This window comes from Cherax quadricarinatus, chromosome 38 (genome assembly GCF_038502225.1).
Source record: "Cherax quadricarinatus isolate ZL_2023a chromosome 38, ASM3850222v1, whole genome shotgun sequence".
NCBI classification, from domain to species: Eukaryota; Metazoa; Arthropoda; class Malacostraca; order Decapoda; family Parastacidae; genus Cherax; species Cherax quadricarinatus.
Genome location: NC_091329.1, coordinates 10,504,462 through 10,517,085, shown reverse-complemented (window position 1 = coordinate 10,517,085; position 12,624 = coordinate 10,504,462).

Genomic DNA, 12,624 nt, shown 5'->3' with positions numbered 1-12,624 from the left:
ACCTGGATATGGAGGGGCAGAAGTGGAGTGATATCCTGGAGGGTCCTGGAGGGAGGTCACAGCACACGACCACCTGGGTCATCAGTGTGGTGGAAGAGGGGGTCGTGTTGATGGGAGGAGAGGTCAGCACTGCGGTAGTCGTCTTGATGGGACGAGAGATGATGCTGCGGCCACCGCCTGCGGCAGCTTCAGACACCCTCTACCGCAGCCGCAGCTGCAACATACACCTCCACCTCCACCGCCAGGGCCACCGTCACCCCTGCAATGCATCTTCATCTAGCCTGACTAAGTGACTCCAGTCACTTTCTTGCAACACACTGGAGGGCTCACTCTTGAAACACACTGAGTGGGGGAGGTACTGCTGCAGTACAGACTGAGGGGTCACTGCTGCAACACACCGAGAGGGGGCAATTCACTGCTGCAACACACCGAGAGGGGACAAGTCACTGTTGCAACACCAAGAGAGGGGACAAGTCACTGCTGCAACACACTGAGAGGGGACAAGTCACTGCTGCAACACACTGAGAGAGGACAAATCACTGTTGCAACACCGAGAGAGGGGACAAGTCACTGCTGCAACAAACTGAGAGGAGGCAGGTCACTGCTGCAACAAACTGAGAGGAGGCAGGTCACTGCTGCAACACACTGAGAGGAGGCAGGTCACTGCTGCAACACACTGAGAGGAGGCAGGTCACTGCTGCAACACACTGAGAGGAGGCAGGTCACTGCTGCAACACACTGAGAGGAGGCAGGTCACTGCTGCAACACACTGAGAGGAGGCAGGTCACTGCTGCAACACACCACCTGATCGACAAGTTATCACACACACAATGTGTCAATCCTCCCCACGATAACAAAACCCCTATCCACCTCACATTAACAATCATATACAACCATCAATCCTTCCCCCTATCCAGCATGACTCTATCCACCCTCGTGTGCCTTCAACTCGTTCCATTCAAGCCTTGCAGAGTGTTGGAGCGTTGGCGCACAGATGCATCTTAACGTGGGAGTTGAGATTGATGCGGGAGTTGCATGGAGTGAAGGAGTAGGTAGTCCCAGGCTGTAGTAAGTAGTCTTAGGGCTGGAGTAGGTAGCTCCAGGGCTGGGGCAGGTAGTCCCAGGCTGGAGTAAGTAGTCCCAGGGCTAGAGTAGATAGTTCCAGGGCTAGAGTAGGTTGTCCCAGGCTGGAGTAGGTAGTCCCAGGGCTGGAGTATTTAGTTTCAGGGATGGAGTAGGTTGTTCCAGGGCTGGAGTAGGTAGTCTCAGGGTTGGAGTAGGTAGTTCCAGGGCTGGAGTAGGTAGTCCCAGGGCTGGAGTAGGCCGCCCCTACACTGCAATAGGCTTGGTCGTGGCCTCCTGCAGCCGGCCTGCTCCTCTCTCAGCCTCCACCACTACACTGGTAAATGCCCGCCCGCCACGGACGCCACTGCAGCTGCGTTCTGCCGCCACGGATGCTTGTGCAGCTGTCACCTGCCGCCACGGACGCCTGTGCAGCTGTCACCTGCCGCCACGGACGCCTGTGCAGCTGTCATCTGCCGCCACGGACGCCTGTGCAACTGCCATCTCCCGCCACGAACGCCTCTATTAAAACATTTCGCCCCTTCGTGAAGGTGCAAAACACTGGAAAAACTGAGGAAAAACCAGCCTTTTTTTTCCAATTATTTCGTACCGACTAATTTCCCGATTCATTTACTAACTTATTTACACCCTAACTTACTTACCAACTTATTTACACCCTAACTTACTCACCAACTTATTTACACCCTAACTTACTCAGTTACTAACTTACTAAGACAGGATCGAAGATGACAGTCAGTGAGAGAAAACGTAGGCGGCGGAGCAGACGCACCGGAGACTACGCTAAAATGTTGTGTTCCCCGTCTCCTGGGAGAACACCATCTTGGAAGTATGTTTATTTAGGTACAGGTGCACATAAGTACAGTGTGATAGAAGTTATTCTGCTCTGACAGAGGTTATTCTGCTGGCTGTGACAGAGGTTATCCTGCTGTGACAGAGGTTACTCTGCTGTGACAAAGGTTATCCTGAAGTGACAGAGGTTATCCTGCAGTGACAGAGGTTATCCTGCCCTAATACAGGTTATTCTGCAGTGAGAGAGGTTATCCTGCTGTGATAAAGGTTATCCTATCATTCATAGTAACATATGTGTAGATTACCCACCAGGATAACGCAAAAAGGTCAAAGTGACTTATTTCCACTGGGGTCCTTCTGTAAGTAAGTTAAGTTATTCAGGTACAAGTTCACATAAATACAGTTACACAAGTTATTACACGTAGCAGTATATGTGTTGATTACACAGGATAACCCACGAAAAACTCAAAGTTACTTACTTCCACTGTGGTTCGTGTAATACCTTACTTAAACCTTCAAAAGTTAAAACAGCTCAGTAACTCAACTGTGAAGATCAGTTAACAATACTAATAATAACTGAGTTAGGTACATTAACAGTAAAGAGAAGATCAGCTTACAATAACAGGTACACCAATGTTATCTGTACAAGAACTCCGCCCTTTCTGTAGCTTCATTCATTAGGTACCTTTTGGCTCCCCGCCTCCTGGGATGACACCATCGTGAAGCAGGGTTAACTAGGCACAGGCGCACATAATTATACATAGTAGCATGTGTGTAAATTACCCATCGTCATCATCATTACTCGGAGAAAATCTACGAGGGATCTGAGAGAGAGACGTGGGTGTACATTTGTATAGTACATCTACAGCACGAGTGTACATTACGTACATCATGTACATGTACGTTGCTCCTCTTCTTCTTCTCTGCAAATTTCTTGTTTTTCTTCCCTCCTTTCTTATTTTTTTCCGTGTGTTTTGTCTTTTGCTACTTTCTTTCCCCTCTCACTATCTCTCTCCCTCTCATTATCTCCCTCCCTTTATCTCTCACTATCTTCCTCCCTCTATCTCTCATTATTTCCCTTCCTCTATCTCACCCTGGAGACTCGCTTCCCCAGACCAGCAGCCTCCAGTCTCACTAATCTGACTGTATGTGACAGTCACGAGTGTGTGGGGAGACTGTGGTGGTAGTGGTGGTGGTAGTTGTGGTGGCGGTGATGGTAGGTTTTGGCAATGGTGGTAGTTGTGATGGTAGTGGGAGGTAGAGGTGATGGTGGTAGTTGTAGTGGTGGTCATGGTAGGTAGAGATCATTGTGGTAGCTGTGGTGGTGGTGATGGTAGGTTTTGGCGATGGTTGTAGTTGTAGTGGTGGTAGTTTTGGTGATGTTGATGGTAGGTAGAGGTAATGGTGGTAGTTGTGGCGGTGGTGATGCTAGGTTGTGATGGTGATGGTGGTTATTATGGGAAAGGTAGTTATAGTGGTAACTGTGGGGAGAGAGAGAGAGAGAGAGAGAGAGAGAGAGAGAGAGAGAGAGAGAGAGAGAGAGAGAGAGAGAGAGAGAGAGAGAGAGAGAGAGAGAGAGAGAGAGAGAGAGAGAGAGAGAGAGAGAGAAATAACAAGTACACTATCAAAAACAAAACTACAGGAAAAAATAAACGAAATAAGAATAAGAGGAAGACCGGAAGAAGAGGAGGGGGAACAGGACGAGGAGAAGAGGTACAAGACACCAGGTAGCAAGACCTGGACAGGTCACCTAGACAGGTAAACACAGGTAGCAAGACCTGGACAGGTTAGTCAGACAGGTAGAGACAGGTAGCAAGGCCGTGGTACAAATAACATGTTAGTTAGACAGGTAAACGCAGGTAGCAAGACCCGGACAGGTCACCTAAACAGATAAACGCAGGTAGCAAGACCCGGACAGGTCACATAAACAGATAAACGCAGGTAGCAAGACCCGGACAGGTCACCTAGACAGGTAGAGACAGGCAGCAAGGACCCAGGTGTAGGTAACATTATGCAGGCCAGGTTAAGGGAGGTCGTGGGAGCCATCACACGTATAAAGGATGGGCAGGGAGCGTAGGAGACAGCCTCAATCACCCTCTTCCTACACAAACTCAAAACCCATTTACCGCGTCTCCCTTTCCCCTAAAGTAACCTGCTCCCTTTTCCCCCACCCACCACCCCTAAAGTAACGTGCTTCCCCTTCCTCTTCCCGACAATGCACCCCCTTCCTTCACGTCTGTTTTCACTCCCTTTCTCTCCTGGCATCTCCCTTTCTGTGTATGTAACCCATCCTGTATGACTATGGTACAGAATAGTGTAGCAACACACTGCTGGTGTTCCCACTGTGTAACTATGGTACAGAACAGTGTAGCAACACAATGCTGATGTTCCCACTGTGTAACTACATACAGAATAGTGTAACAACACACTGCTGGTGTTCTCACTGTGTAACTATCATAGAGGAACAACACACTGCTGGTGTTCCCACTGTGTAACTATCACACAGAATATTGTAGCAACACACTGCTGGTGTTCTCACCGTATAACTATCATACAGAATAGTGTAGCAACACACTACTGGTGTTTCCACTGTGTAGCTATCATAGAGAATAGTGCAGCAACACACTGCTGGTGTTCCCACTATGTAACTATGGTACAGAACAGAGTAACAACACACTAACGGAGAGAGAGAGAGAGAGAGAGAGAGAGAGAGAGAGAGAGAGAGAGAGAGAGAGAGAGAGAGAGAGAGAGAGAGAGAGAGAGAGAGAGAGAGAGAGAGAACAGTGATAATAAGCTACACTGGCTTCACTGGGTTATCCTGGCTTTAATGTACACAGTGTACTTGATAAGTGGCCACAACGCACTCATATGTTACTATGTAAAACAACTGAAGTTATCCCTAACACCAACACTAACGTCATGCTGTTTTCTATGTTAGGAAACTATTAGAGAAAACGTAGTGGTGGTTGAGGGAGACTTTACTACCCACCTTCTACCACCACCCACTCTCCAATACACCACCCACCCTCCACCACCACCACCACCACCCACCCTCCACTACCACCCACTCTCTACCATCACCCACTCTCCACGACCGCCCACCATCCACCACCACCCACTCTCTACCACAGCCCACCATCCACCACCACCACCCACTCTCCACCGCCAGCTACTCTCCAGAAACAACAATGATAACAGAACCAGCAGCAACAGCAATGATGGCAAAAAAGAGTAACAGTGATAACAGCAAGAACAGTAACAGTAGCAATAAGAGCAGCAACAGGACGCTACATTTTTGCTTGATAGCTACATTATATACCCCCCCCCTTACACACACTCGTTCTGTGGGCTACCCTCCCCACCAAAGCAGCAGCAGCAGCAGCAGCAGCACCAGCACCAGCAGCAGCAGCAGCAGCAGCAGCAGCAGCAGCAGCAGCAGCAGCAGCAGCAACAACAGCAGCAGCAGCAGCAGCAGCACCAGCACCAGCACCAGCACCAGCAGCAGCAGCAGCACCAGCACCAGCAGCACCAGCAGCAGCAGCAGCAGCAGCAGCAGCACCAGCACCAGCACCAGCACCAGCAGCACCAGCAGCACCAGCAGCAGCAGCAGCAGCAGCAGCAGCAGCAGCACCAGCACAAGCAGCAGCAGCACCAGCAGCACCAGCAGCACCAGCAGCACCAGCAGCAGCAGCAGCACCAGCAGCACCAGCAGCAGCACCAGCAGCACCAGCAGCAGCACCAGCAGCAGCAGCAGCAGCAGCAGCAGCAGCAGCAGCAGCAGCAGCAGCAGCAGCAGCAGCAGCAACAACAACAACAACAACAAAGGCTTGTAAACACAGCTATCATCCTCCCATACAGTGTTGCACACAAATCTACGTTACTGTCTCTCCTGGTTCACCTACCTACCTACTTTACCCTGTAATTCGTTAATTAGGTTTACAGACTAACGACTATACGAGGGTCATTAAGGCTGTATGTGACCTGCAGAAGAATTGAACTCTTCTCCTGGCTGAGGGACTGACCACCTCAACTACCATTTCTCCAAGGTTGATTCAGGACTGTTTTACACTGGTCAACAACCAAAATACTTCAGAGACCAGAGTAACAATTTCCAACTAATTTTTGGTCACTGATAATGAATATCAAGGTTGTTAGGTAAGACACATATGCAACAGTTAGGTATCTTTATTATGAAACGTTTCGCCTACACAGTAGGCTTCTTCAGTCAAGTACAGAAAAGTTGATAGAAGCAGAAGATACTTGAAGACGATGTAATCAGTCCATCACCCTTAAAGTTTTGAGGTGGTCAGTCCCTCAGTCTGGAGAAGAGCATTGTTCCATAGTATGAAACAATATGGAGAAGAAGTGACAGGATGGAGCTTTTTATAGCGCCAAGAGGTGAGACGTAGGTCACTAGGAGAGGTAAGAACTCAGATGTTGAGAGGTCAGGTCCCTCACAAATCCAGCCCCTCTCACTAGTGGAAGTTGTCGAAGTTGATTGCAGGTCTGTACCAAGATACCCTTGTGTTGCAGTGTCTGACTGTTGCATATGTGTCTTACCTAACAACCTGTCGGTATTTTATACCATTTTAATGTTCAATATCAAGGTTAAAATTGTTTATTACCTTTACTTTTCAATATAGACCAACGTGTCACAACAGGTTCCAACAGTCATGTGGCAGTGTTTCTTACCACACTAACAGTCTGACTGACCTTCATTATTGTTCCAGCAGTCATAGAAGGTGGTTGTGATGTCCAAGTTTATATTTTGAGGTGAATAGTAAATGATTTTCTTAGCCAAATACTTTTTAAGCTTATAATAAATATTCACTGAGCAAGTTATTAATATGCATGTGAGGCGCACTATATTAATTTTATTTTCCTATTGAATGATATAAATATTTCTGCTTAGCTGTCATGCTCTGTATAATAATGATAAATAAAAGAATATATTTTCTGTTTATCTTCTAATTTGTTGTTTTCTTTCAGATGTCTCGTACTTGTGTGAATATGGCAGACAACTTCTGCTATATTTGTGGTGAGGTGACCTTTGCATCACAGAAACGCCGTATAATTGCTATGGTTAGAAAAGCGTATCACCTATATTTTGGATGCACGATTGGTGACCAGGATAATAACTGGGCTCCACACACATGCTGCAACACTTGTGCTACTGACCTTCGCCAATGGATGAACAGGAAGAGGAAAGGAATGCCTTTTGCTGTGCCAATGACATGGCGGGAGCCAACAGACAATACCTACGATCACAGTCACTGGAGGCTGTTCACAGATTCATCATAAACGAGTCTGAAAATTGTCTTGCTACATAACAACAATAGTAAACGGTCAGTTCCTGTGGGCTATGCACCACGTATGAGAGAAACTTATGAGACTATAAAGCATATGTTGCAATGTATGAAATATGATGAACATTAATGGCAGCTCTGTGGTGACTTTAAGGTTGATGCTCTTGTGATGGGCTTGTAGGGCGGATACACCAAGTACTGCTGCTTTCTATGTGACTGGGACAGCCGTGCAAGAGGTTGCCACTACATCGGGAGAGACTGGCCACCTCGTCAATCACTGGAGTCTGGGATGAAAAATGTTCAACATCCACCTCTCATTGAACCAAACAAAATTTTGCTACCACAACTACACATAAAACTGGGACTCATGAAAAAGTTTGTAAAAGCTATGGACAAATCCGGTCAGGGATTCAAGTATTTATCATCAAAATTCCCCTCACTGAGCGACGCTAAGATAAGAGAGTCTTCAATGGCCCTCAGATTCGAGAGCTTCTTAAAGATGGTGACTTTGACTCAGACCTTCATGGAGAGGAGGAAGCTGCTTGGGAAGCATTCAAGTTAGTGGCGAATGGATTTCTTGGAAACAGAAGGGAAGACAACTACGAAGAAATAGTGAAAAACCTCAACAAGGCTTACAAGAACATGGCATGTAACATGTCACTTGAAATCCACTTTTTGAACTCACACTTAGACTTTTTTCCTGCGAACTGTGAGGCAGTTAGTGACGAACATGGTGAAAGGTTTCACCAAGATATTTAAACCATGGAAAAATGGTACCAGGGCAAATGGTGGACATTGGCAAGAGATGATTCTTCAGGCCACTATAAGTGTCAAGCAAAAAGACAGAGAGTAGGTACAGATAAGAGTTTAAAACATACTGACACATATTGTACGTTATAATAAAACAATCAAATATTAACCAATAATAATTTTTCAAAGTGATATTTGGATTCAGGACATGAAAATACATACGAATTAACTTGAAAATACATACGAATTAACTTGAAAATACATACGAATTAACTAATCTCATTTAAGAAGCATGCAACTTTTCAAAAATAATTGACCAGTGTTATACCACCTTCATTTCACCACTACTGTACACTTGCTGCCTCTGTATCTGACTGATGAAGCCTGCTGTGTAGGCGAAACGTTTCAACAATAAAGATACCCAAGTGTTGCACATGTGTCTTAATCATCCATCTTCAACACCTTTGATATACCATTGAAGAGTTTCGAGAGTTTATCTACTCTCTGAGCCCGGCCATGGGCCAGGCTCCTCTGGTGCTTGCCTGGTCAACCAGGCTGTTGCTGCTGGAGGCCCGCTGCCCCATATATCCATCACAGCCTGGTTGATCTAGTGCCTGGTGAAGATACTTGCCCAGTTTCCTCCAGCCGTATTTCTGATATCTTCTGGTAAGATGTTGAATAGTCTGGGACCCCGGATGTTGATGCAGTGTTCCCTTATTGTACCCACCGCACCCCTGCTCCTCACTGGGTTTATTTTACACTTCCTCCCATATCTCTCACTCCAGTATGTTGTTATGGCAGTGTGCAGATTTGGGACCAAGCCCTCGAGTACCTTCCAGGTATATATTATCATGTACCTCTCTCTCCTCCGCACCAATGAGTACATGTTCAAGACTTGCAGGCGTTCCCAGTAATTTAGTTGCTTTACTGGCTCAATGTGAGCCGTAAACGATCTCCGTATTTGTTCCAGCTCAGATATTTCTCCTGCCCTGAACGGGGCCGTCAGCACCGAGCAATATTCTAAGTGAGGGAGCACTAGCGACTGGAAGAGTGTCACCATCGGCATTATTTCCCTTGTTTTGAAAGTTCTCAATACCCACCCAGTCATCTTCCTGGCTGTCGTGATCTTTGTCTTGTTATGGTCTTTAAAAGAAAGGTCCTCTGACATAATTATTCCCAGGTCTTTCACATGTTCCTTACGTTCTATTTGGTGACCCTCTTGAGTTTTGTATATAGTGCTCCTTCTGAGTTCTTCATTCTTTCCATACCTAAGCAGCTGGAACTTATCACCACTGAACGTCAGGTTGTTCTTCACTGCCCACTGGAAAATCCTGTTTAATACAAGCATGTATAATACACACAAATTTGAATTTCCTTGGTGTGTATAACGTCTGCTGAAGAGGACCCAGAAAAGGGGGGTCGAAATATACAGATCAATCAATCTCCCGACTTTCTCTCTCCATGTGGGTTATGACTGAGCACTGACAAGTGGCCATTACAGGTCAATGTGGCATCTCACTTCTACCCTGACCTCTCTCTTACCACGTGTTTGACCTCTCCTATGACTCTTTCCTGTCACCTTAACGACCATTAACCCACTGTTAACGACTCAGACTTCTTAGAAAGTGTGCGTCAAGGTTAGGGTGGTGAGGAGAGTGAGGTGGTGTGTGTGTGTGTGTGTGTGTGTGTGTGTGTGTGTGTGTGTGTGTGTGTGTGTGTGTGTGTGTGTGTGTGTGTGTGTGTGTGTGTGTGTAATCCATACACAGTTTTGAGAGTAGATATGACAGGAATGTAGAGGTTACAGACTGGTAATGCCGGTCGGTGAAGATTCAGAGGCTGGGTCAGGAGCTGTGGTTCGACCCCCCAGCGCCCACTATTCGGTTAGTACAAGTCCATTAAGAGTAAGAGTACAGTCACTACAGCAAAAGTACAAAATGAGTAAAGCAAGAGTACAAACTGACTACAGTAAGAGTATAATGAGAACAGCTACAGTACAAACAGTGACTACAGTAAGAGAATAAACACTGGTATATTATCATGTTGAAGGTAACACCATCGTAACCGGTTAAAAGCTCCATTTAAGCGGCAATAACAAGCGAACGACACGACCCCCGGTGTCCACACACACACACACACACACACACACAAATGTAGTCCCAACTTTTAAAAAGGGAGACAGACATGAGGCACTAAACTACAGACCTGTATCACTAACGTGTATAGTATGCAAGGTGATGGAGAAGATCATCAGGAAGAGAGTGGTGGGGCACCTGGAAAGAAACAAGTGTATAGTTGACAACCAGCACGGTTTCAGGGAAGGAAAATCCTGTGTCACAAACCTACTAGAGTTTTATGACAAGGTGACAGAAGTAAGACAAGAGAGAGAGGGGTGGATCGACTGCATATTTTTGGACTGCAAGAAGGCCTTCGACACAGTTCCTCACAAGAGGTTACTGCAAAAGCTAGAGGATCAGGCACACATAACAGGAAAGGCACTGCAATGGATCAGAGAATACCTGACAGGGAGGCAACAACGAGTCATGGTACGTGACGAGGTGTCAGAGTGGGCGCCTGTGACAAGCGCGGTTCCACAGGGGTCAGTCCTAGGACCTGTGCTGTTCTTGGTATATGTGAACGACATAACGGAAGGGATAGACTCAGAAGTGTCCTTGTTTGCAGATAATGTGAAGTTAATGAGCAGAATCAAATCGGATGAGGATCAGGCAGGACTACAAAGAGACCTGGACAGGCTACAAGCCTGGTCCAGCAACTGGCTCCTTGAGTTTAACCCCGCCAAATGCAAAGTCATGAAGATTGGGGAAGGGCAAAGAAGACCGCAGACACAATATAGTTTAGATGGCCAAAGACTGCAAACCTCACTCAAGGAAAAAGATCTGGGGGTGAGTATAACACCGAGCATATCTCCTGAGGCGCACATCAATCAGATAACTGTTGCAGCATACGGGCGCCTGGCAAACCTACGGATAGCGTTCCGATACCTCAGTAAGGATTCGTTCAAGACTCTGTATACCATTTACGTCAGGCCCATACTGGAGTATGCAGCACCAGTTTGGAATCCACACCTAGTCAAGCACGTCAAGAAGTTAAAGAAAGTGCAAAGGTTTGCAACAAGACTAGTCCCAGAGCTACGGGGATTGTCCTACGAAGAAAGGTTGAGGGAAATAGGCCTGACGACACTGGAGGACAGGAGGGTCAGGGGAGACATGATAACGACATATAAGATACTGTGCGGAATAGACAAGGTGGACAAAGACGGGATGTTCCAGAGAAGGGACACAGACACAAAAGGTCACAATTGGAAGTTGAAAACTCAGATGAATCAAAGGGATGTTAGGAAGTGTTTCTTCAGTCATAGAGTAGTCAGGCCGTGGAATAGCCTAGAAAGTGACGTAGTGGAGGCAGGAACCATACATAGTTTTAAGGCGAGGTATGATAAAGCTCATGGGGCAGGGAGAGAGAGGACCTAGTAGCAATCAGCGAAGAGGCGGGGCCAGGAGCTATGACTCGACCCCTGCAACCACAAATAGGTGAGTACACATACACACACACACACACACACACACACACACACACACACACACACACACACACACACACACACACACACACATACACATATACATATACATAGACATAGACAGAGACATACACACACACACATACACACACACACACACACACACACACACACACACACACACACACACACACACACACACACACACACCAAGACCACATAGTATAGTCTAGACGGCCAAAAACTGCAAACCTCACTGAAGGAAAAAGATCTTAGGGTGAGTATAATACCGAGCACATCTGAGACGCACATTAATCAGATAATTGCTGCAGCGTACGGGCGTCTGACAAACCTAAGAACAACGTTCCGATACCTTAGTAAGGAATCGTTCAAAACTGTGTACACTCTGGTGGCTCTGGTGGCCTGGTGGTTAACGCTCTCGCTTCACACGGTGAGGGCCTGGGTTCGATTCCCAGCCAGAGTAGAAACATTGGACGTGTTTCTTTCCACCTGTTGTCTATGTTCCCCATCAGTAAAATGGGTACCTGGGTGTTAGTCGACTGGTGTGGGTCGCATCCTGGGACACTGACCTAAGGAGGCCTGGTCACAGACCGGGCCGCGGGGGCGTTGACCCCCGGAACTCTCTCTAGGTAAACTCTAGGTAAACCATTTACGTCAGGCCCATACTGGAGTGCGCAGCACCAGTTTGTAATCCACACCTGGTCAAGCACGTCAAGAATTAGAGAAAGTGCAAAAGTTTGCAACAAGACTAGTCCCAGAGCTACGGGAAATGTCCTACGAAAAAAGGTTAAGGGAAATCGATCTGACGACACTGGAGGACAGGAGGATCAGGGGAGACATGATAACGACATATAAAATACTGCGAGGAATTGACAAAGTGGACAAAGATAGGATGTTCCAGAGATGGGACACAGAAACAAGGGGTCATAATTGGAAGCTGAAGACTCAGATGAGTCAAAGGGATGTTAGTAAGTATTTCTTCAGTCATAGAGTCGTCAGGAAGTGGAATAGCCTAGCAAGTGACGTAGTGGAGGCGGGAACCATACATAGCTTTAAGACGAGATTTGATAAAGCTCATGGAGCAGGGAGAGAGAGGACCAAGTAGCAATCAGTGAAGAGGCGGGGCCAGGAGCTAGG